Genomic DNA, 23,967 nt, shown 5'->3' with positions numbered 1-23,967 from the left:
TGCATGTGGCTTCTGTGTGGGCTGGGGGTTGGGTGGGAAGGGTGTGTGTGTGTGTACGTCTGTGTGTGTGTGTGTGTGTGTGTGTGTGTGTGTGTGTGTGTGTGTGTGTGTGTGTGTGTGTGTGTGTGTGTGTGTGTGTGTGTGTGTGTGTGACCTTATAAAAAATGTAAATGTATGTGTGAATTCAGTGGGTTTTTTTTCCATTGTGGGTGGGTGGGTGGGTGGGGGTTGGGGGGGTTGGGGGGGGGGTTGTGTGTGTGCGTGTGTGTTCGTACCCACTAGTATATATGTAAATGGGTGTCTGTGTCCATTTAGATACACGTGTGTGTGTGTGTGTGTGTGTGTGTGTGTGTGTGTGTGTGTGTGTGTGTGTGTGTGTCGGTGAGGAAGTACCTGTCTGTCTGCCTGTGTGTGTGTACCTGTCTGTGCGTCTGTCTGTCTATATCTGTGGCCGCCGCAATAGCGCTCTAGTCCCCGCCGTCCTCCCTCCTCCCCGCGCGGCTAAGCTCTCCCTGCGCTTGCTTGGATCAGCAGGTGGCTCGCTTAGTGCTGAGGTGGCCGACCGACCAATGCTTCTGCCTCGTCTGTCCTGCGTTCAGAGTGCCAACACGTCTCCTACGGCCACATAAAGCACGTACAACGCCTCCCCCTTAGTCATTTGAGTACTCACAACGTTACTCTATACATTCCTTAACATACTATTGCCCAAAACACGAGATTGGAGTAAATAGTTCAACCCGAATCGAGTGTTTTGCCCATATAAAGTAAGCACAGTGCTAATATTTTCATCCTTTAACATAACATTCCCAAAATACAAGACACAAGTAATGAAAACAAGTAGAATCGAGTGTTTTGGCCTCACTCTTGGTAAACACAATGCTAGTCTTTCTATCTAATGACCAAAACACAAGACAAGAGTAATGAAAACAATCAGAATCGAGTGTTTTGGCTTCCCCCTTAGTCTATACATTCTTTAACCCAAGTGTGCCCAAAATACAAGACATGAGTGATTAAAAGGTGCAGAATCGAGTGTTTTGGCCTCTCGAACGCAGGACATGATGTGGCTCTCACGCTGCTATACTAAACGCTCTCCGCCTTCCCCGACTAAACTCAAACTCCATGTAAATAATTTTAAAGAGACTCCCATAAACTAGACTAGGCAACGGAGACGTGTACGTGTTATAAAAGACCGTTTGCATCAGTCTCTCTCACTTTCTCCCTTGTTCACCAGCTTCAAATGGATGAGTTTCTTAATATAATCTGCTTCTCCTAATCCTCCTCCTCCATAATACTCCCCTCGCTGATGTTTACGACGATAGCAGTGAAGTGTCTCTCTACAGATGTTTCTACACTTGCTGAGGCTTTTTGTTTCACTGTTGCTCACTGTTTAAGCTTCATTTTTACGGTGACAAATTGTTACTGCTGCTGCTGTTGTTACTGCTACAGCTGATGTTACTACTACTACCACTGCTCCTGCTATTACTGCTATGGCTACTGCTGCTGTTTTAGCTCCTGCTACTTTAAAGTGCTGCAATCTCTCTCTCTCTCTCTCTCTCTCTCTCTCTCTCGTTTCCCCCTCCCTCCCTCCTCCGGGTTTTCTTAATCACGTCTTTCCTCGCTAACAAAACACCTCCCTCATTACCTCTCCACTCTTTCCTAATTAATCACCTTCAGCACCAAGTCTTTCAAATTTCCCGACAGCCTCAACTCCAAACTTATGGACGGAAAAATGTGTGACAAGCGTCCAAAATAATGTAGTCTGAGTGACGGCAAATGTTTTTTTTTTTTCCCTCTCTCTTAGTCACTGTTTGTAATTAAACTTCTCTGTATGAAATATGAAAAATTGGGATGATTGTATTCTCTTATCGTGTAAATATATTGGTTACTTAAGGCTCATTTTTCTTTCTCTAATTATTCTTTCACTGTTAATAGTTTTCACGCACGAACAACAAATTCATTATCTAATTTAAAGTTGAGAATTATTGAAACCAAATAATTTTAGTTGCTTTTTTTATATTTTATTGACCCTTTTGTGTTCTGAGGGAGTCTTTTTGATGTAATCTGTTTCAAGTCATTGCATTCACTATCATTCGTTCACTTCTCAATTCAAGAAACTCCCTCGTGTTAAAATATATTATACTCTTCACTTTCAATCATTTTTTCTCCGTCAACCATCACATTCTCTCATTTTTCTCCTTTCTACCACCCGAATCTCTCACTCTTCCTCCCACGCCTCGCTCCCTGGCTGGCTTCCGTGCTTTCCGCGAGCATGAAGCTTCCTATTCAGCTCGCAAGATGGCAGATCGAACCGACACCAACGCCGATGGAACAGTGGCTGTCCCTTCATAGTTCCTTCCTTTGCTATCACTATCAGAGAGGCTAATAAAGTGATCAGAGGGCCCCATTAGAATTCTGGTCCAAATTAAAGGAGTTCTAACGCCTTGTACCTTTCAATGGCGTTTCTTGATTGTATTCTTACGACGACTAATTATCTTGTCTATTCTACTCTACCTTACTTATGTTACTTTTTCGTACTACCAATCACAACAAACTTAACCTCTAAAAATGAAAACTAAACTCGTTAAATCTAATACACAGGCCAGTAAAAAGCTTCTCCTTCATTCTCCTCCATGTCAAACACTTAAAATACCTTGATGTTTTATGATCGACGCCACTGTTCAAAATTCCATACATTCTTTCATACGATACCCCGGAGCTGATTTATGCAAGGGAAGGAACTCTTTGGCAGCCTCTGAAGCCTGTGTCCATCCATCAACTCCCCTTCCCCTTGGCTCTCCCTCCCTCCTCTAGCGTCCGGTCTCTCAGTCCCCCGCTTTCCGCCTCTGTAGCATCCCAGGACTCCCTCTCGTGACTCTGATGCCCACTAATACACACTCCCGCCCGCCCGCCGAGCTGCCTCCACACCCCCGTCCGTTCATTCACTTTTTCCCCTGATATGCCGTTTTCTCTACTAATTGTGATCTTGCTTGCTCTTTTTTCTTATACTACTGTAGATTATTTTTTTTCGTGTGTTTTTAGCAGTGCTGCAGATCCGTGACACACAAGTAGTGGTTTAGATGACGTAAGAAAAAGATGAAAATGCAGAAAAAGTATTACACATTTAATTTTACACATATATACGGTACTATAAACCTATGAAACACAAGAATAATTGGTCCAGACAAAGAATCATCGGGATGGAAAATAGAGAAAGTATCAGAAATTCACACACACACACAGATTCACATTTTGATTGGAGATTAAACATTCATGGATTTTCCGGCACTGCAAATCCGTGAAGCAAATTATTCTGGTATATTTAGGCCAGGAAGCAAAATGCAGAGAAATCATCTGACATTCTTATTGAGAACTTTGCATTTTAAATAATTTTTCATGCATTTTATTGTCCGGTGAAGTTGACCAATGATATCCAAGAACAGTATTTAGATGATTTTAACACCAGAATGTGAAATACAAGACAGCACACACACACACACACACACACACGGTACCCTACACACTAAACTAACCTTCCTTACTTGAGAATTATGATGATAAAGAAAAAAAAAAGTCATCATTTTCGCATTAAACTCATAATTATGTTTATCCTCCAAAGCATGACAAACGAATTTCTTTATTGCGCCATTAGTCACGTTAATGGTCCATTCCTAAAACTTGACGCGTCCATTACGGAAAAAAATGTTGCGAGAGGGATGAAGAAGAAAATCCCCCGAACGTCACTGGAGGATTAAGACAAATTTTAAAAGTCAACAAGATTTTCGCCTCGGAGAAAGAAAAAAAAAGAATATTCAGGGTATCAAAAAATGAGATTGAGAGAGCATTATATAAAAAAAAAAAAGAAGATTCTAGGCCTTATAAAAAGTAACCTTCACTATCAAAAGTCGACACGAAAAAGAATATTCAGGGTATCAAAAAACTAGATTGAGAACATTATAAAAAAAGGAAGCTTCGAGGCATTATAAAAACGACCCCTCACTATCAGAAGCGGAAAAGTCTACACCAATATATTCTGGGACAGGTTCGCGCCGCCCAAAAACCGCGATAAAAGAGGAGAAAAAAGGGAAGTGGGGTGCGGGGGAGGCTCTCAGGGTGGCGGCGGGGAGCATAATATTATCGTCTCCCTCCCCTTCTCTCCCCTCTCTCTCTTCCTCCCTCCCGCCACGTCCCGCCTCTCCCTCATATTACATAAGCCCTTCTGTTAACTGGATAAATCACGCTCGATAATATCAGCGACAGAAGTAGTAATAATGTAGTCGTAGCGTTGGTATTATTATTATTATTATTATTAGTAGTAGTAGTAGTAGTAGTTATTGTTGTTGTAAAAGTAGTACCCCACGACCTCGTTTCAACTAAACTCCACTGCAAACTGTCTAAATAACGCTTCTGAATACTACTATTACTATTACTACTACTTTTATTACAATTACTATTACTTCCACTACTACTACTACTACTACTACTACTACTACTACTACTACTACTACTACTACTACTACTAAACGGCCTCCATCCGTTAAGAGTTGCGTTGTGAGACATACTTCTCATAACACAATTCATTAGCCCCAGCCCCGCTAATGACTGTGGCCGCCAACCAACTCTATTTAGTTAGTCTTACAAACAAGGTTACTGACTGGAGAAAAAAGTTAGCAAAGCATGTGACTCATACGGCTTTCAACCACCGTCACCTCAAAATCCTGGTCCGCAATGTGTGTGACTTGTAACGTAGGTGACTTGGTTAATTTAATGGGCAAACTAGTGCCGAGCCAGGAGGAAGAAGGACAGCCTGCACCCGATCCACGCGACCACACTGCTGCATGACTGTTACTACTAATACTGTTAATAACAATAATAATAATAATAATAATAATAATAATAATAATAATAATAATAATAATAATAATAATATCGGTTCTACTACTACTACTACGACCAATAATAAAAACAATCGTATTCATACCACTACGAGTAACAATGCTAATAATAATCATACTACCTAATACTACTAGCAGCAAAGGAAATCATACTACTAACAATAAAAATAATAATAGAGATAAAAATGATACAATGCCAAGCACCGCCTAGTTTGGACATCGCCTTTACCCGGGGCACAGTCGGTCAGACAAAAGGAAAACTGCGTCGCCGCTCGTCACAGGGGGAACGCTACGCAAAAAGCTTCACATTGTAATCCAGCCAACTTTTAATTGCTTTTATTGTAGCCAAAGCATAATTATGATTTCCAGCCGGAATATATTTTTTACTCTGCTGCTCTAAATGCAATAAAGAGTTGTCTTCAGAGAAATGTAAATGCGGAAACAATGGACGTTTTTTTGTGGCTCAATGATTAGAGGTTTAATTTGCTCAGATTCGCCAGATGACTGACAAGAGAAAGGACGAAAAGGAGGCATTGTTTTAAAACAAACAAACGCTTGATAACAGCGTTTTATTAGCCTTGTTGTAATTAAACTGTTGACGAAGAAAACAGCCCTGTCTGCAAAAATATTAAGGAATAATTATAAATCCAAGAACAAGAAAAACAAGGAAGTGCTTAATATATGCGTGTTTTCGCCATATTGAAAGTAAATTATTGGAAATGCATTTTTTTGTCTGCAAAGAATATGAACATTTTTTTTTCAATCCGAGCACACCTAAAATCTATATTCATTCAAGTAAAAATGATTAAGCTCTCATAAAACCACACGCAGGCGATTCAAAACAAAACAAAATAAAAAAAGGATCAAACCTTCAAAAAAAGAGTCGATAATGGACTTCGGGATCCCTCCACACCCACACCCCAAACCCACCCACCCACCCACACACACACACATCACAAACAATGGGAACCAATTACAGGCTGATCTGTACATGACGTCACGGCCAGTCACGGCCAATCAGAATGCAGTTGGAGCGTGACGGAATGCAGGGGTGGAGGGAGGGGATTAACAGGGGACAGGGGCGGACAGACTGCCAGCGCCGGCTCATCACAGATCCCACAGAGCGACAACACGGGCGATAACTAACCCAACGATGGACTCAATGCGCGGCGATATACACACAGCGATGGCCAAACACACACACACACACACACACACACACACACACACACACACACACACACACACACACACTTTAGCCGATAAATAAATACAGATAGCAAGTACATTACAACAACTTACTTAGGCTTATGGATATACGGAGATCGGAACATAGCAATAACCTAACACGTAACACACACACACACACACACACACACACACACACACACACACACACACACACACTGAAGCTTCAAGAACAAACAATTAAAATCAGTGACCAACCACAGAAAAGGACGCAAAGGTAAGTAAAAAGGAAAGCGGTAACAACGGCAGGTAGGATTAATAATATTCGCATGATTTTACTTACATATTCACTCACATTTCATAATTTCTTCATTATATTAGAATAAAAAAAAAGAACAACTTGTCACGCTTTTTAATTCATGTACCTGACGATATTGCAATACTGAATAACTGCACCATTAATAGAAACATGCTAATTAAACACCTTTGTCTCTTTCAGGTAAGTTGGCTTCGTGTTTATGTGCAATAGTTTGTTGGTGCGACCCAGAGAGCAGGTGAGTGTGACGCAGGTGTGTTGGTGTGAGGCGTGGGCCGAGGTAAGGGTTGCCTGCTGAGGGAACACTTTACCGGGAAGGGGATTGCTCTTTTTGTTAGTAAAGGTGGCCGCTCAAGGACAGAATATAGATTAAACAAAACTGCCCGCTGGCGCTGCTTCTGCAAATAGCTGATGGATTGCAGTGGAGTTGATTGAGTGACGTGTGTGTGTGCAGTGTTAACGCGGGATTGAGTTCCAGGGTATTCATATTTCATCTTCCTCCGCATCTGCCGTGTTGTGCTGTTGGATCAATGTCTCGCCTTTACATAAACAATTTTAACGGTATCTAAAACGCGTTGCTTTTACGAATATTCTCTATAGTAGGATATTTTCTTAATCATTATCTTGGGGGTATAAAAGCTTCTCTAAGACACAAACGAATGTATCCACGTATGGTCTTCGTGATTCAACGCATTGTATTCTTGTCGACGGTTCGCTGTTCATTGTTATTGCTATGAAAGAAATAAACAACCTGACACACAATATCGTACATGAAAAATACTTATCAAAATATCTACTAACCTTCATCACTTATGTTTCCACACTCGCAACACAAACGCTTAACTCTCCGCCCCGAAAAATATGTTTATATGCAATTTAAAAGACTTAACCCACACATAGAAAGAAAGCACATCAGGCCTGTCACGCTCAGAGGAAAAATATCACGCAGGTTGTCAGAAGGCGCTCAGATACAAAGAAATTACACGTCAAACTCGCTTTTAAAAACTGGAAATGAATGTTGCCTTTCCCGGCGAGGAAGAATGGAAAGTAAGAACCATTCACGTATATAAGCCGAGGCCTCAAGGCAGTCATTCCCAACGCAGGTCGTTCACGCCTTGGTGAACGACGATGGTGGGGGCGAAAAACACATTGCAGGAAATATCAAAGAAGGAATAAATAGAAGCCTAGGCAGGAGAAAGAGAGAGACTTATGATTGGGTGCGGAATCGTAAAAGAGAATAAGAAACAGCCGTAGGTCTGCAAGGTTATAGTAATAGAAAGAATACGCGCACAGAGCGAAGAGTTTTATCAGAGTGAAACAATTACATAGAAAAATAAATTCCATAGCGCTCTAATGAAATAGTACAGATGAACAGGAGAAGAAAGAGAGGAAACTTATCAAGGATAGTGCAATACTTATCAGGGATAGTGGAATAATAACATTGAATTAAAAAAAAAAAAGCGTGACCCAATAAAGAAGTTGTAAAAAAAAAAAAAAAAAAAGACAGACTATGGACACTTATCATCGTCAAAGAAAGAATAAATACGATAATAAACAGAAGATAAAGAAAACAACATATCACAAAGGAAAAACAAAAACAGAGTAAGAAAACACAAACAGAAGACAGGCACCTACACATTTACCACATATATAAAACACACCTCCACACTCCGACTCGACACAACATTCACAGGGTTATAAAGTAGGAAAGAACACCAGTCACACCCGCACTCCCACCAGTCCTATGATATTATGTCTTGGAAGATTCATGAGTGTCGTAAGGAAGGGTGACAGCTGCATGGGACGAGGTGTAGGGATGACAGAGGGGAGGGCAGGTGTGTTGGTGTGTGTGTACCTGCTTAGAATACATAGGAGTGTCGTATGGAATGAGGAGAGCTGGGAATGGATGGGGGTGGGGCTGGTCGCAGAGGTAGTAGTAGTAGTAGTAGTAGTAGTAGTAGTAGTAGTCTATTGTTATTGTTTATTGCCACATTACAGGCACATACATTGATGAGTTATATAAAGGTATTATTAGGCATTAGTCTGCTGAGCAGAAGCTCCTTAGCAGACATGATATTTCTTAACACGAAACATATACTTCCGTGACGGCAATTGATAATAAATTAAGACTATTCTACAAACAATTTGAGACACGACTTATATCCTACAAACAAACTGAGGCATCTTAAAAGTAACACCCTACCATTCATCAAATAAAATCTGCATTTGACATCATTGTATATTGATGGATTGATTTTGCAATTTATGGAAATAGTTTTAAGTTTGCTCTTGAATAAATTGAGGTTAGTTATTGATTTTAAATTATCAGGTAATGCGTTCCAACATTTCGGTCCGAAGCAATGTATTGAAAATGTGTACAATGTTGTTCTGTGTTGTGGACACCAGATTGATATCATTCCCTCCAGTTCCCTGGCTGTGACGGACGTGTTTAAACAATTGGCTATTGCCCTTAATTTCATTTAAATCGTTATAAACAGCTACAAGACAAAAGTACTGTTATAGGTAGCCAAATTTCAGTAATTTTAATTCATTGAACAATAACTGTGTAGAATCATGTTTTCCTTTGTATGCAATGAATCTTAAAATATTTTCTGCATTACAATAATTTCCTTTACAACTGTCGGCCATGTGCAGCCCCGTATTGACAAACAATATGATGGATAACATAGTGAGTAATACAGATTTTTCAGTGCATTAACTGTTAGGTTATATCGGATTTTGTACATTACTACACAAATTTTTGACAATTTTAAAGAGTGATTGTCTATATTTTTTCCAGTTTAAATTTTCATCTATGAATATTCCTAAAAAAATTGTACATGCAACTCTCTACAGTTCACATTCTTTCATATATATTGGCCGCTACCTGAACAAAGAAAAAGAAGACAAAGAAGAAGAAGTATAGCATTTCCACAACTTCTCTCCTAATATTCATCATCATTACACTATTATTATTGTTATTATTACTGTCATTAATATCATTACCAACACGTGATCAGGATGTAGCCGCTTCCTGAACAAACAAACAAAAAAACAAACGTGTCAAAACTGTCAAGCCGAGCCAACGGGATGATAAAAAAAAGCCTCCGTGAAATCAAGACAAAACACAACGCTGAAATATTTAAGCAACACGCCTCGCCCTTTCCATTTTCCAGGGTCTGTCCACAAATTCTTTTAGTTCACCATTTTCTCTTCCTCTGCCTGTCTCTCTCTCCATCTGTCTATCTTAACTTACTGTCTATTTTACTGTCTCTCTCTCCATCTGTCTATCTTAACTTACTGTCTATTTTACTATGTCTCTCTCTCCATCTGTCTATCTTAACTTACTGTCTATTTTACTATGTCTCTCTCTCCATCTGTCTATCTTAACTTACTGTCTATTTTACTATGTCTCTCTCTCCATCTGTCTATCTTAACTTACTGTCTATTTTACTATGTCTCTCTCTCCATCTGTCTATCTTAACTTACTGTCTATTTTACTGTCTCTCTCCATCTGTCTATCTTAACTTGCTATCTATTTTACTGTCTCTCTCTCCATCTGTCTATCTTAACTTACTATCTATTTTACTATGTAACTATTTATCGGTCTATCTATTCATCTCTACCTTTCTATCTAATTTACTATGTATTTTACTATATAACTATTTGTCTATTCATTTATCTAACATTCTACCCATCTATCTATCTATCTTTATAGCTATGTGTCTATCCATACAACTGAATATCTTACTATCTCTCTATCGATCTATCTCTATCAATCTTTCTGACTCGTATATCCACATTTCTTTTTTTTCTGCCCATTTTCATTCTCCCTCAATCTCCTTTTCTTTTTATGTAATTATATCTAACTATGTGTATGTAACTATCTATCTATCTAACTCCCTCTCAATCTTTTATGCAACAGACACAGCGTACAACTCACCCCGATCAAAACGTAAAGCCTGACAACACTATTTGTACTCAACTCAAAGCCAATACTGAACTCTTTACCCTGATGACTCTTCGGGCCGCGTGGCAATCAGGGTAACGAGAGGGAAGTCACTACCGCTTATCGCTGTCCTGATATATAGTGCGTACGTAGCAAGCGCGTTAAAGAGGTCCAGTTATTTAGTTTATTTGTGTGCTGAAGTCTTGTTTGGTTACGTGGTAGATATGGGAATAGAAGGAATTGTTACAGCAGTGGTCCTAGAAAGAGTGAAAACATGCAAATTATAAGGAAAATTGAAAAATATGATGTATAGAGATTGAGTTAGCAAATAAATAAAAAGTTAAAAGGAAGAAAAATTGGATAGTTATTTAAGTTTATGTGTGTGTTCAAGTGTTAGTTAGTTGCCTGTTCATCCATTAAGGAATATTGAAGAGGTCGTAAAGAGAAAATAAAAACATGCCTAATATGGAAAATAAAAGATGCAGAGTTTACATTAATAATTCGAAAAGTTAAAAGAAAAGATATCCATAAGTAAATTCATTCATAGGCTTATGTGATATTTACCCGTTCCATTAGGGATTATATTATAGAAGAGTTCCTAGAGAGAAAAGAAACATGCAAACTATGAAAAAAAAACTAAAAACATGTGGAGTTCACGTTAGCTATTAAGAAAGGTTAAAAGAAGAAGCAGAGAGATTGAACAGTCAGTTAATTCATATATATAAGTGTTATGTAGTTAGTTACGCGCTCATATGTTGAGGAATATATTGTAACAGAGCACACAGAAATTATATAAACATGGAGAGTAGAAAAGAAAGAAAAAAATGGGTAGAGTTTACATTCGGAATTCAAAATGTTAAAAGGAATAGAAACAAATGGTCCATCAGTCAGTTTATCAATGTGTATAAGTAGCAATTAGTTAAGCGTTCATATATTACGGAATACATAATAAAGGACGTCCAGAAAATAAAAGAAACATGCGAGAAATAGAAGAGAAAAATGAAAAATAAAAGATGAGGAGTTTACGTTCGCAATTCACGGAGTTAAAAGGAAAAGAAAAGGCTAAAAATATGAGCAGGAAAGATTATAAAAATTGAATAAAATGTAAAATCATGCAGAAAAATAAAACAAATATTGTGCTTGGAGTAAAAGGCTTGTTAAAAGGGAATGGAAAGGTTTTAGTTATTTTAGAATGTTAAAAATGATGCTTATTCTTTTCTCCGCCATTTCCTCCTTTCCTTTCCTCTCTTCCCTTCACTCTTCTCTCAAGTCTTTCAGTCCCTCTTCTCTACCCTTCTCTCCACTTCTCTCCTCTCCTGTCCTCTCCTCCCCTTCCCTCTCCTCTCCTTTCCAATCCACCCCTCTCTTCACCTTTCCTCTCAACCCATTCCTTTCCTTCTCTTGCATTCCCTTCCCTTCCCTTCTCTTTCTTCTCCTTTCCTTTCCATTCCTTCCCTTCCCTGCTCTTCTCTTTCCTTTCTCTCCCTTCCCTTCTTCTCTCCTCTACCTATCGGCAAGGAATAGAAGAGAAGATAAAGAAAACCAAAAACACGAGAAGGAAAAAGGCAATATGATAACAACTAACAGAGAAGCAGAGATAAACATAGAGAGAGAGAGAGAGAGTGAAGGAGAGAAAGAGAGAGGGGAAGAGAGAGATTGAGGGAGGGAGATTTAAAAAGGGGAGAGAACAAGAACACAGGAAAGTTAAACAAGAAGAAAACAAGAGTCAGGGGTAAGACAAGGATACACTAGAGCAATAAAGGCGATTTCTCCGGGTATAATTAGTGTGATATTGGCGCTAATGACCTCCCTATCGTCGCTGGTCTTATTAACGGCGTGGCACCTGACAGCGACGGCAGGAAGGTGGATCCGTCCCGTCACGAGCTGTCATCAGGAGCCTTTTCTTACCCCCATGACGAGGCACCCCTACTCCTCCTCCTGCTCCTCCTCTTCTTCCTCTTATCTTTTTCTTTCTCTCTTCTTCCTTGATGTCTTTTTCTTCTTCCATTTCTTTCCCTTGTTCTTCTTGTAATTGTTCCTTTTGTTCTTCTTGTTCTTCTTCTTCGTCTTCATCTTTTTCTTTTCTTATTTCTTCTCTTCTAACGCTTGATCAACTTACGTCTCTTCCTACTTCTCCTCCTCCTCTTCCTCCTCTTCCTTTCACTTCTTCCTCTCTTCCTTTTCCCCTTCCTCTTCTTTTCCTCTTATACCTCCTGATCGATCAAACGCCTCCTCCTCCTCCTCCTCCTCCTCCTCTTCTTCCATTACGTTTTCTTCAGTCTTTCATTTCTTTCCTCCTTCTCCTCTTTCAAATAATTCTTACAGTTATTCTCCTCTTTCGCTTTTCTCTTCTTAGCTTCCTCTTTAAACTTCCTCCTCCTCCTTCACCTCCTACTCTTCCTCCTACCTTCTACTCCTTCTCCCCCTCCTTCTCTACCTCCCCTTCCTCATCCAGCCCCTTCCAACACTTCCCTCCGCCTCCTCCTCCTTCTCTACCTTCCCCTCCTCATCCAACCCCTTCCCCCACTTCCTCCTCCAGCCCACCACCACAACCACTCCTCCTCCCTCTTCAGTCCCTTCCCCCACCTCCTCCTTCAAGAAAGCCAAAGAGGGTGCGCCGTCTAATATCGGCCTTCGTGTATTTTATAATGAAAGGTGAATGGGCCAGGTGGAAAATAGTGCCAGTGTAAAGTAAATAAATGTATCGAGAGAGGGAGAGGGAGAGAGAAGGAGAGGGAGTGAGAGGGAGAGGGAGAGAGGGGGCGGCCGCGTGCCTCCACAGTTCTATTCTTTAATCATTTTTATTTCCGGCTATTTTTTTATTTCTTCTTTTGTTATATTTTCTTTTTGTTATTATTATTGTTTGGCTCAACGAGGGATAAGAACGAGGACCCGAAATGAAAACGGGGAATAGTGTAGGTTGGCAATTATTGGGAATGGTGGTGGTGAGGGTGGTAGTAGTAGTAGTAGTAGTAGTAGTAGTAGTAGTAGTAGTAGTAGTAGTAGTAGTAGTAGTAGCCTCAGACAAATACCAAAAAGGGAAGAAAGGAAAACTAGAGACAACGTGAAGGGAATAATAATAAAAAGAAGAGATGAGAAAAGACGAGAATCGGAGGCAGAAAAAGAGGAGGACGAGGACCAGGAGAGGAGGAGGAGGAGAAGGAAAGGCAAGTTTGGAAGAAAATGGGAAGAGAGAGATAGAGGCGAACTAATCTTACACGTGGAGAAAGAAAGAGAAAGCGTGACTGGAATACCTGCTGATGGGGTGAAGAGAGAGGGACGGAAGAGGAGGAGGAGGAGGAAGGAGGAGAAGAGGAGAAAGAAGAAAACAGGGCAGAAGGTACAAGGATGAAGGTGACATGGATAGACTAAGGAAGAAAAGTTAAGTATGGAGGAAATTAACAAAAAATGGCAGAGGAAAAGAAAGAAAAAACAGAAGGGAAAGATAGCCAATAGGAAATAATAAAAATGAGAAAAGCAGATTAAATATAAGAGAATGGAAAGGAAAATGGAGTAGTATATGCAATTTGAAGAGAAGGTTAAAGACAGAGACAAAGGATGAAGGAATGGAGGAAGGAGAGATGCAAGAAGGGCAGGTAATGTAAGAAAGAGAAGTAAGGGGAAGAGAAGAAAAATAAAGTAAATTACAGGAATATCTGAAGGACGAAGGAAGGGGAGGGGAAAATGAGGAGGAAAGAAGGATAAAGAAATGGAAGATGAACAATATTAGAAAAAAAACAGAAAATGGGAATAAAGAGGGAGGACATGAAAATTAAAAATATGATAAAATAATAGAAAATTGTAAAGGAAAATCGAAAAGGGAAAATAAATATTGAAAGTAAGAAGAGAAATAAAATGAAGAGGTAAAATTTTAATCTGATGTAAGGGAGAATGCAGAAAGGCCATATGGTGAGAGAGAGAGAGAGAGAGAGAGAGAGAGAGAGAGAGAGAGAGAGAGAGAGAGAGAGAGAGAGAGAGAGAGAGAGAGAGAGCACAAGACAAGGAGAATAATAATTAGAACCCTGATGATAGTGGACACAGAAAGATGAAGATAAAGGAAAATCGTGAGACTGTGAAATAATTAACGAGAGAAGGAGCGACAAATGACCAAATTAATAAGATGAAACAAAGACGCGGAGGAGGAGGAGGAGTAGGAGGAGGAGAGACACTGACGACGAGGTGGAGACAAGGAGAAAAGGAAAAAAAACATGAATGAGAGATATTAAAGATAGGGAAAACAGGAGGAGAGACAAAAGGAGGTTAACCATAAGGAAACGAAAGAGGAGGAGGAGGAGGACGAGGAGGAGGAAGATTCGGTCTTGTTAGTGACGCAACAACAAAGCTGAGAGAGAGAGAGAGAGAGAGAGAGAGAGAGAGAGAGAGAGAGAGAGAGAGAGAGAGAGAGAGAGAGAGAGAGAGAGAGAGAGAGAGAGATTAACAGTTATAAGGTAAGCAACCCAAAATCACGTAAAATTCATTTGAGAGGAATTTATGTTTGAGGCTCAAATATTTAAACTCCTAATTGCACTCAACATGCAACAAAAAAACATCAAAAACTCATCAAATAATTACGTACGATTTAGCATTGAGCATTGGCATTCATTTTTATCCTAATACCGGAACTCTCATTATATTGTGAAGCAGAAACATGCGATCTAACTTTTCATTAATAATAATATTGAGCAGTAGCTTGTATCGTAGTAGTAGTAGTAGTAGTAGTAGTAGTAGTAGTAGTAGTGGTGGTGGTGGTGGTGGTAGGAGTGGTAATAGTAGCATTACTAGTAGTAGTAGTAGTAGTAGTAGTAGTAGTAGTAGTAGTAATAATAATAATAATAATAATAATAATAATAATAATAATAATAATAATAATAATAACAATCATAATAACAACAATAATAATAATAATAATAATAATAATAATAATAATAATAATAATAATAATAATAATAATAATAATAATAATAGGTCTTAGAGTCCCCATTGAATAAATTCCTTTCCTTTATACAACTTCAAAAATCACAAATTTATGCTAAGAACTCATTACACGAAAACGTTCAACATTTTTAGGCGCTTTTTTCTCCTTTTTTTTTCAACTGTAATATTTGCTATCATTTGGAAATTCCCAGAAGTGAATATAAATGCAGATTAGGAAAGGTAGAAAAAAGTTGCCTCTGTGTGAGTTTGTGTGTGTGTGTGTGTGTGTGTGTGTGTGTGTGTGTGTGTGTGTGTGTGTGTGTGTTAAAATGGTTTAGTATAATAGATTTTGATCCTAGCCATCGATGGTTAGTGTTGGAGTGATATTGATGATATTGAAATTCTGGCTTCATAGAGGACATGATATAAAATAGCCGAGTTTATTTATCAATCAAAATTATTACCGTCCATTTATCACCGTTTCCAATCCTGCAAACATTCTCTTTTATCTTCTACATCCTCTTACATACATACAACTCTTTTCCAATATAACACTTACACATCCATTTCATCTAGTGTATTCAGGATTTATTTCATTGTTACATTCACACACAATCACTAATATCGTACCAATCACAGTTTTCCGTCGCTCTACACACACACACACACACACACACACATTGACCCCTTACACGCACCAACATTCACCGGCGTTTCTACACACACACACTCATACCAACACACACTAATGATCACAGTAGTATTCATGGGGAAGGTCACCTCGCTTACGAAGGAGTAGGCAAGTTTTTTTTTATTTCTCTCTCTCTTCAACTAACGAGCGCGCACACAGCACCTGGCCGCGCAGCAAACACAGCCTTGCATGTACAATTAGCTGCACGTGGGCTTATAATCTCGGCAATTAAAACAGGATCGCGATGCTGGAGTGTTCGTACTTGGGGTTGTGTCTAGCTGGTGTGTTGGGGCCTGACGTTGTTACACGGGAATGTTCTAGCGCATAATGGGGAAAACACAACACAAAAATGAGACGCATCCTATTCCGCTGACCAACCGTAAAACATTATTATCACCATTATTGAGATATATGAAAAGGAATTAAGGAAAATAATTAGTCCCAAAAAGAGTTCTCTCGACACAATAGAGTAATGAGACTAACTAAACAGGGGAGCAAAACCCGTAGATTATTACCATTACCAAAATTCATGTACTGTAAGGCCATCTAGGGAAAATATATATATGCCCAGAGTCCCCAGAATGAGCAGATACGAATATGAAAAATAAGACAGTGACATGAAAGGAAGGAAAAAAATAGGGGAGACATAAATAATATCAAATGTGTTACGAGGTGGATGTTTGACTGTTGCTTCACATCTGAATCACTTAAAACATTGATAATTAGGTCCATCGCTCCCAACACTTCATTACGACAGTGAATGACCGGGCAAGCAATCTCTATCGAAGTGCTCTCAGAATCGTGGCGGCAGAGAGATGCTTCAGATTATCACTAATTATAATGATAGGCGAACACACAAGTTAATGAGGGAGAGTGTATGATGCTGTTACATAATTTTCGGAGTATATAATTAAGACGTTGATTGGTTGCTAATTCTCCGCTCTCATGATAGTGGTAAAGGTAATTGTTCTGTATTTTCATAAGGTAATAAGCAACACTTTACACTGCGATGCGATTTTCATTTTATCAAGTTCGTTATATTAATTGAACGCTGATTTGTTGATGCCCTTCCGCCTTTTCTTTATCCCGTTCGGTGCAATTGCCACGGATTTCGCCTTCACTGGTATCCTGGTAATATAAAGTCCCAGGTCTTTCTTTACTTCTGTGGTGGAGTGGAGTGTTTCCCATGTGGTATTGGTATGGTGGATGACTTTACATTTTCTTCATTGATTTGTAGCAGCCACTTTTTTGTTCCATTCCTGTAGCTTGGTGATGTCTTCATGTAGGAAATTTGCAGTCAGGGGGTTATAGTATGGTTTTGCGTGTCTTTGAAGAGAAATACACAACACTGTCTCCACTCTCCGCCATTGTACTCTGCTATAACATACAATTTTTACGTTATCTATAAGTGTGTGGCAGTGATTTCTTCCCCATGTTGCTTTTTTATTATTTTCTTAGGTGTGAATATGTTCGCGTCGGGTTGTTTAATTAAAGGAAGACGCAATCCTGTCTCCACTAAACGTTGTGCTGATACTACAACGTTTATCTGGTTATTAATTAAAGGAAGGAACGTTGATTTATTGGTAATTCTCCGTTTAAAGGTTGCACGTAGTATTGCGGTTATAGGCTAATGAGTGTCGTTTTTTCTAACTCAAGAATCTGCTAATGAAAACAAAAGCTACCGGAAGAACACTTTTTTTTTTTTTACTAATGCCGTTAATTGCTCCTCTTTCAGTGTCTCTAATCCTCTCGTTGGTACTTAAGCGTGTTTAGCTGGCCAATATGACGGTCGATGTTTGCTCTTAACAAAATAATACCAATCATTAGTATCTTTTCGTTATCTCTTTTCCTCTCTTCAGCACTTCATTTCCTCTCCCTCTCTATTTATCTCTCTCTCTCTCTCATCCATTATACTTTGGTTGTCACGCTTCCATCAAGTTTAATGATCTCATGTCATTCAAAATCTTTCCCTCGCACCAGTGAACACTACCCAGAATTCCTCTCTACGGATATTACTCGTCTCCCTTACTGCCTTAACTTTCTCATTTATCTCTCGCATACACACTCAGCTTGTTATTACTGAGCGTCCTAAGTGTATAGAAACCCCAAGTAAATGAGCATGATAATCCTCTAATGTTTTCAAGGAATAATGTGACGGAGTTGAGCACCAAAGCCACGCCGAGCTATAACATATGCCCGAACTTTACTTATTAATGCATTAGTGAAGCAATCCTCGCGGCCTCTCACATTGGCAGGTATCTCTCCTACCTATTCCCTCTTCCAATTGCCTCCTCATTTTCCTATTCTCCTCTTTCTCCTCCTCTCTCTCCTTCCCTACGTTGGCATTCTCACAAGAGGTTCACGAAGCAATTACAAGCAGGATCGAGCACCAATGTAACGGCATGGAGGTACTGGAGAGGGGGGCGCAGAGGCTGGTACCCGGAAACGAGCTTGGTATCCCGTGTGCATCGTCTAATTAAGAATGGTGTTAGCGCGGTGGGGCCGGCGGCGTGTTTTCCTCATTAGCTTTAGTCGACCATATCACCACGCGGCACCTGGTGGTAGTGGGGTTGGGGTGTATAGAGAGGAGGACATAGGAGAGGATATGGTGGATTGGTATGGAAGATGAGATGATGGTCAAGGTGAAGAAATGTCTGTATTTGATGTGGAAGAATCACGATACTACAGTTGACATTGAGACTAGACGTAGGTGAAAGATATGGAGAATAGAATGAACAAACGAAGGAAAGAAGGAGCGAGGAGGACAGAAGGGAAGGAAGGAAGGAGCATAGGCAGGCATTAAGGCGTTGAGGAAGGCGCAGGAGTAGAGCAAATGGAAAGTAGAAAGCAGGAACGTTGGAAATTATTGAGCTAGCAAAGGAACGAAGAAGAGAGGCACGAAGGAACGAGGGAAGGAATGAATGAAGGAAGGAACGGAGGCTCGCATTAAGACGTAGACCAAGGAAGGGCAAGAGGAGAAGATATTAATGGCAGGGTAGCCGTCCCCTAATTGCATCGTACTCCGGCGCACTAATTAAGCCTCCCTCCGCAGGTAACGTCACGCTCATTAGCCCGACCTGTTGCTCCGTTTCGCGTACTCACCCGCACATCCCAGCCAGGCTCTCGACGTAATCCCGAGGAGACGAACTTACATCTATTACTGAAGAAAGAAAGACAGAGAGAGCTTACAACTATTACTTAGGTCGAAAATGAAGATAGAGAAAGCTTACAACTATTACTGAGAGACGAAAGAAGGATAGAGAGCTTACATAACTATTACTGAAGACGAAAAGAAAGATATAGAGCTTACAACTATTACTGAAGAAAGAAATATATAGAGTTTACAAATATTACTGAAGACAAAAGAAAGATTGAGAGCTTACAACTATTACCGAAGACGAAAAGAAAGATAGAGAGCTTACAGCTATTACTGAAGAAAGAAAGATATAGAGAGCTTACAATTATTACTGAAGACGAAAGAAAATTAATATAGAGCTAAAACATCTCGAGAAAATTAAAAGCTCCTAATGCCGCGTAGTACCCAAGGGAGGATAAAGGATAATGAAAAGAGTAGAGAACGTAATAGAGAAATAGATGTTCGTCAGACTGCACTAATAATACGGTTAAGTACTAAAGAAAGAATTAGGAACATTAAAAAGAATGAAAAGAGATTGGCGAAAAAAAAAAGAGGTAGTGAAGAAAACAGGAAAAAAATGTACCTAATTAGAGAAAGGAGAAGGAAAGAATGTAGATAAGTAATTAGAGAAAGAGGACAGTAATAAAAAAGTAATAACCAGAAATGAAAACCTCATCATAAAAGAAGTAATTAGAGAAACAGGAAAAAAGCTTAGAATGTAAGAATAGCTGTAGGAGAAAAACAGGACAGTGGTAAACATAAGTAGAAGGAAGGCTGAGAAAGAATTAGAAAGGGAAAGACTGAGTGAGAAAAAGCGACTTACAGGAAAAAGAAAACATTGGAAAAAGGACAATAGAGGACAAAGAAATACGGTAGAAAATGTAAACTCGAGATGCACAGAAAAATAGCATAGTTGTTTTAAGCAAATGGAAAGAATAAAGAAAGAATAAAGAAACATATACTCAGAAGAAATAGGAAACGTCAGAGGGAAAGAAATTCAAAGTAGTAAAATGTAAATTAAAGATACTGAAAAGAAAAAGAAAACTCCAGAGGGAAAGAAATTTACGGTAGAAAAATTAGAATAAAGAAATATATACTGACAAGAAAAAGGAAACGTCCAATAGAAAGAAATTTAAGGTAGAAAAATGTAAAATAAAGAAATATAAACTGAAAAGAAAAAGAAAACATCAGAGGGAGACATTTAAGGGGGAAAAAAGTAAAATAAAGAAATATAAACTGAAAAGAAAAAGAAAACATCAGAGGGAGAGACATTTAAGGTAGAAAAAAGTAAAATAAAGAAATATATACTCAGAAGAATAAAGAAAACGTCAGAGGGAAAGATATTTAAGGTAGAAAAAAGTAAAATAAAGAAAAATATACTTAAAAGAAAAAGGAAACGTCAGAGGGAAAGAGATTTAAGGCAGAGAAAAAGTCCACCAGGAAATTACTTGTGATCAGATTAATACTAAAAAATAATTACAAATAAATAGAGGAAACGTTAGATAATACACAAACACCACACAGGTATTAAAACACATCAAGTAAAAGGCATATACGCGAAAATACGTGTAGAAGAAAAATATTTAAGTAATGAGAACTAATAAAAGTCAAACGAGGGGAAAATAAAATAAACAGTGACTTTAATCTTTTTTCACCCACGATTTTAAACGCCGATTGATTTACCGACGGAATAATATCTGCATCATAACTATAAAAAATAAATAATCGGTCCAATTCGCCTCCACAGAGCAGCACAAAGAAAAATATATATAAAAAAAACGACATGCCTTGCCAAATACGAAAAAATAAATGTGTTTGGATTTTATTGTATTCTAATGGAACGGAAAGAAAGTCAAATGTTTATATTATAGAAAGAGGACAGTGATAAAAAAAACCAGACATGAAAACCTCATCGTAAGAGAAGTAATTAGAGAAACAGGAAAAAGGCTGAGAATGTTAAGAATAACCAACAGGACAGTGGTAAACAGAAGTAGAAGGAAAGGCTTCGAAAGAATTATAAAGGGAAACTCTGAGTGAGAAAAGTCGACTTACAGGAAAAAGAAAACATTGGAAAAGGAACAATAGCGGACAAAGGAAAAGAGTAGAAAATGTAAACTCGAGATGAACAGAAAAATAGCATAGTTGTTTTAAGCAAATGGAAAGAATAAAGAAAGAATAAAGAAACATATACTCAGAAGAAAAAGGAAACGTCAGAGGAAAAGAAATTCAAAGTAGTAAAATGTAAAATAAACATATATTGAAAAGAAAAAAGAAAACTACGGAGGGAAAGAAATTTAAAGTAGAAAAATGTAAAATAAAAATTATATATACTTAAAAGAAAAAGAAATCAACAGAGGGAAAGAAATTTAAGGTAGAAAAACGTCAAATAGAAAGAAATTTAAGGTAGAAAAATGTAAAATAAAGAAATATATACTGACAAGAAATAGAAAACGTCAAATAGAAAGAAATTTAAGGTAGAAAAATGTAAAATAAAGAAATATATACTGACAAGAAAAAGGAAACGTCAGAGGGAAAGAGATTTAAGGTAGAGAAAAAGTCCAGCAGGAAATTACTTGTGATAGATTAATACAAAAAAAATAATTACGGAAAAGTAGAGGAAACGTTAGATAATACCTAAAACACCATATAGGCATTGAAACACATTAAGTAAAAAATGTATATAAGCAAAACTACATATAAAAGAAAATATTTAAGTAATGAGAACAAATAAAAGTTAAACGAGGGGAAAATAAAATATACTGAGTGACTTTAACCTTTTCTCACGCACGGGTTTAAACGCTGAATGATTCACCGACGGAATAATAACTGCATCAAAGGTATAAACAATAAATAATCGGTCCTATTCGCCTCCACAGAGCAACACAAAGCAAAATATATGAAAAAATTACATCCACAGCCAAATACAAAATAAAAATGTGTTTGGATTTTATTGTATTTTAATGGAACGGAAAAAAAGTCTGGTGTTTATATTAATACGTTGATAACCAAATACCCTGATACCAACACCATCCACCATCACCCTCACTGCAATCATCATCATCACTACCACTAATGCAACACCTCCTCTGTGACCACCATATACATCACCACCATTACCATCAACTCCAGCAACACCAACGCCACAACACCGCCGCAAGAGCACTACAACACCACAACCAACAGCAGCAGCAACAACACGTCAGCACCACCTAAGAAACACCGCCTTCACCACCACTATACTACCGCCGCCGCTGCTGTCGTCCCTGCTCCCTTAAGGTCGTGCGGCGCGTGTAAAAAGCTAGTAATTACCTCATTAAGGCCATCAAGTGCAGGCGGGAGGAGGCGTGTCTCCGGGCCACTCGCCTCCTCTTCATCCGGGCAGGAGGGAAGAGACTACCGGTGGACGGACAGGTGAAGGAAGAGGAGGTAAACACAGGTGGAAGGAAAGGTGAAGGACGAGGAGAATAAATAAACAGTGGGATGGTGAAGGAAGATGGAGATAAACAGACAGGTAAATCAATTAACAAGTGAAGAAATACAGGTATAAACAAACATATGGATGGCCAGGTGAAGGAAGAGGTTAACACAGGTGGAAGGAAAGTTGAAGGAAGGGGAGAATAAATAAACAGTAGGATGGTAAGGGAAAGGAAGATGGAGATAGACAGACAGGTGGATTAACAGGTGAAGAAAACATGTATAAACAAACATATGGATGGCCAAGTGAAGGAAGAGGAGGGTAAACACAAGTGGGACGGGCAGGTGAAGGAAGAGGAGAATAAAAGACAGTGGGATGGTATGGCAAAGCAAGATGGAGATAAACAGACAGGAGCATTAATTAACAAGTGAAAAAAGACAGGTATAAACAAACATATGGATGGGGCAGGTTAGGGAAGGTGGGGTAATATGACAGTGGGGTGTTAAATTTCATCTATTCTCAGAAAGGAAGGAAATAAGAATGGGAGGAGGAGGGAAAGTGCGAATTGGCTCGGGGAGGTAGAGGTCGCCAAGCACCTCACTCTGATATAGGACCAGCCCCTCACCACGAAGTAATGTTAGGTTTCTATAGAGGAAATAAGGGGTTCAATGGAGGAGTCAGTTTGGTGATGCAAGAGCAGGCGGGTGGATAGACAGGGAAAGCACTGACAAAAGGGTAATATGAACGTAAGGGGTCCGCAAAAAGCCTACGCCTATATTTGGCAGTCCCTGTCTACCTACGGCGAGTGGCAGTGTGGCACCTATCATCCGCCTCCCCAAGCCTGTCTAGTCTCTTGAATGCAGTAATTTTGACACATCCAACTACTACACGGCCACCCAGTCTATTCCACTCGTCAACTAGAATAAGTGTGTGTAAAACTATTAGACAGAGAGTAAGCAAGCTAAGAGCACTGGAATATAAAGAAAACGTACTACAATTAAGATTAAATAAAGAAGGTTAAATAAAATATAGTTAACGCAGCAGGGTAGCATTAAACGTAAATGAGATCACAGTAAACCCCTATAAAGGAATAAAAACTGAACACTAAAAACATAAACTGGAAAAGAGAAAACGATTGCAATATAAAACATTAGCAAAGAACAATCTCTAATATACAAAAACTTTACCACAAAAAAAGCCCGTAGCAGCGGAGGAAAACAAGATGGACTCACGCACTCAGATCAAGGGAAAGAGGGAGAGAAAGAGGCAGAGAGTAAAAGAGAAAGTCAGTCGGCCAAACAACACCAACCAGCCAGCAACTCAGTCCAGCCCAAAACAACACCAGACGAGGCCGACGCAGTACCCGCCCTCGTCGCCTCCCTGATGAGTGATAATCCAATTCCTGGGAGGCGACGCCCGGCCCATATTGGCGCAGGTTAGAGTAGACGGAGCGGCGGCAATTTCTT

The sequence above is a fragment of the Eriocheir sinensis genome, chromosome 43, assembly GCF_024679095.1.
Source record: "Eriocheir sinensis breed Jianghai 21 chromosome 43, ASM2467909v1, whole genome shotgun sequence".
Lineage (NCBI taxonomy): Eukaryota > Metazoa > Arthropoda > Malacostraca > Decapoda > Varunidae > Eriocheir > Eriocheir sinensis.
The sequence above is the reverse complement of the archived record's forward strand: the minus strand, read 5'-3'. Positions refer to the sequence as shown.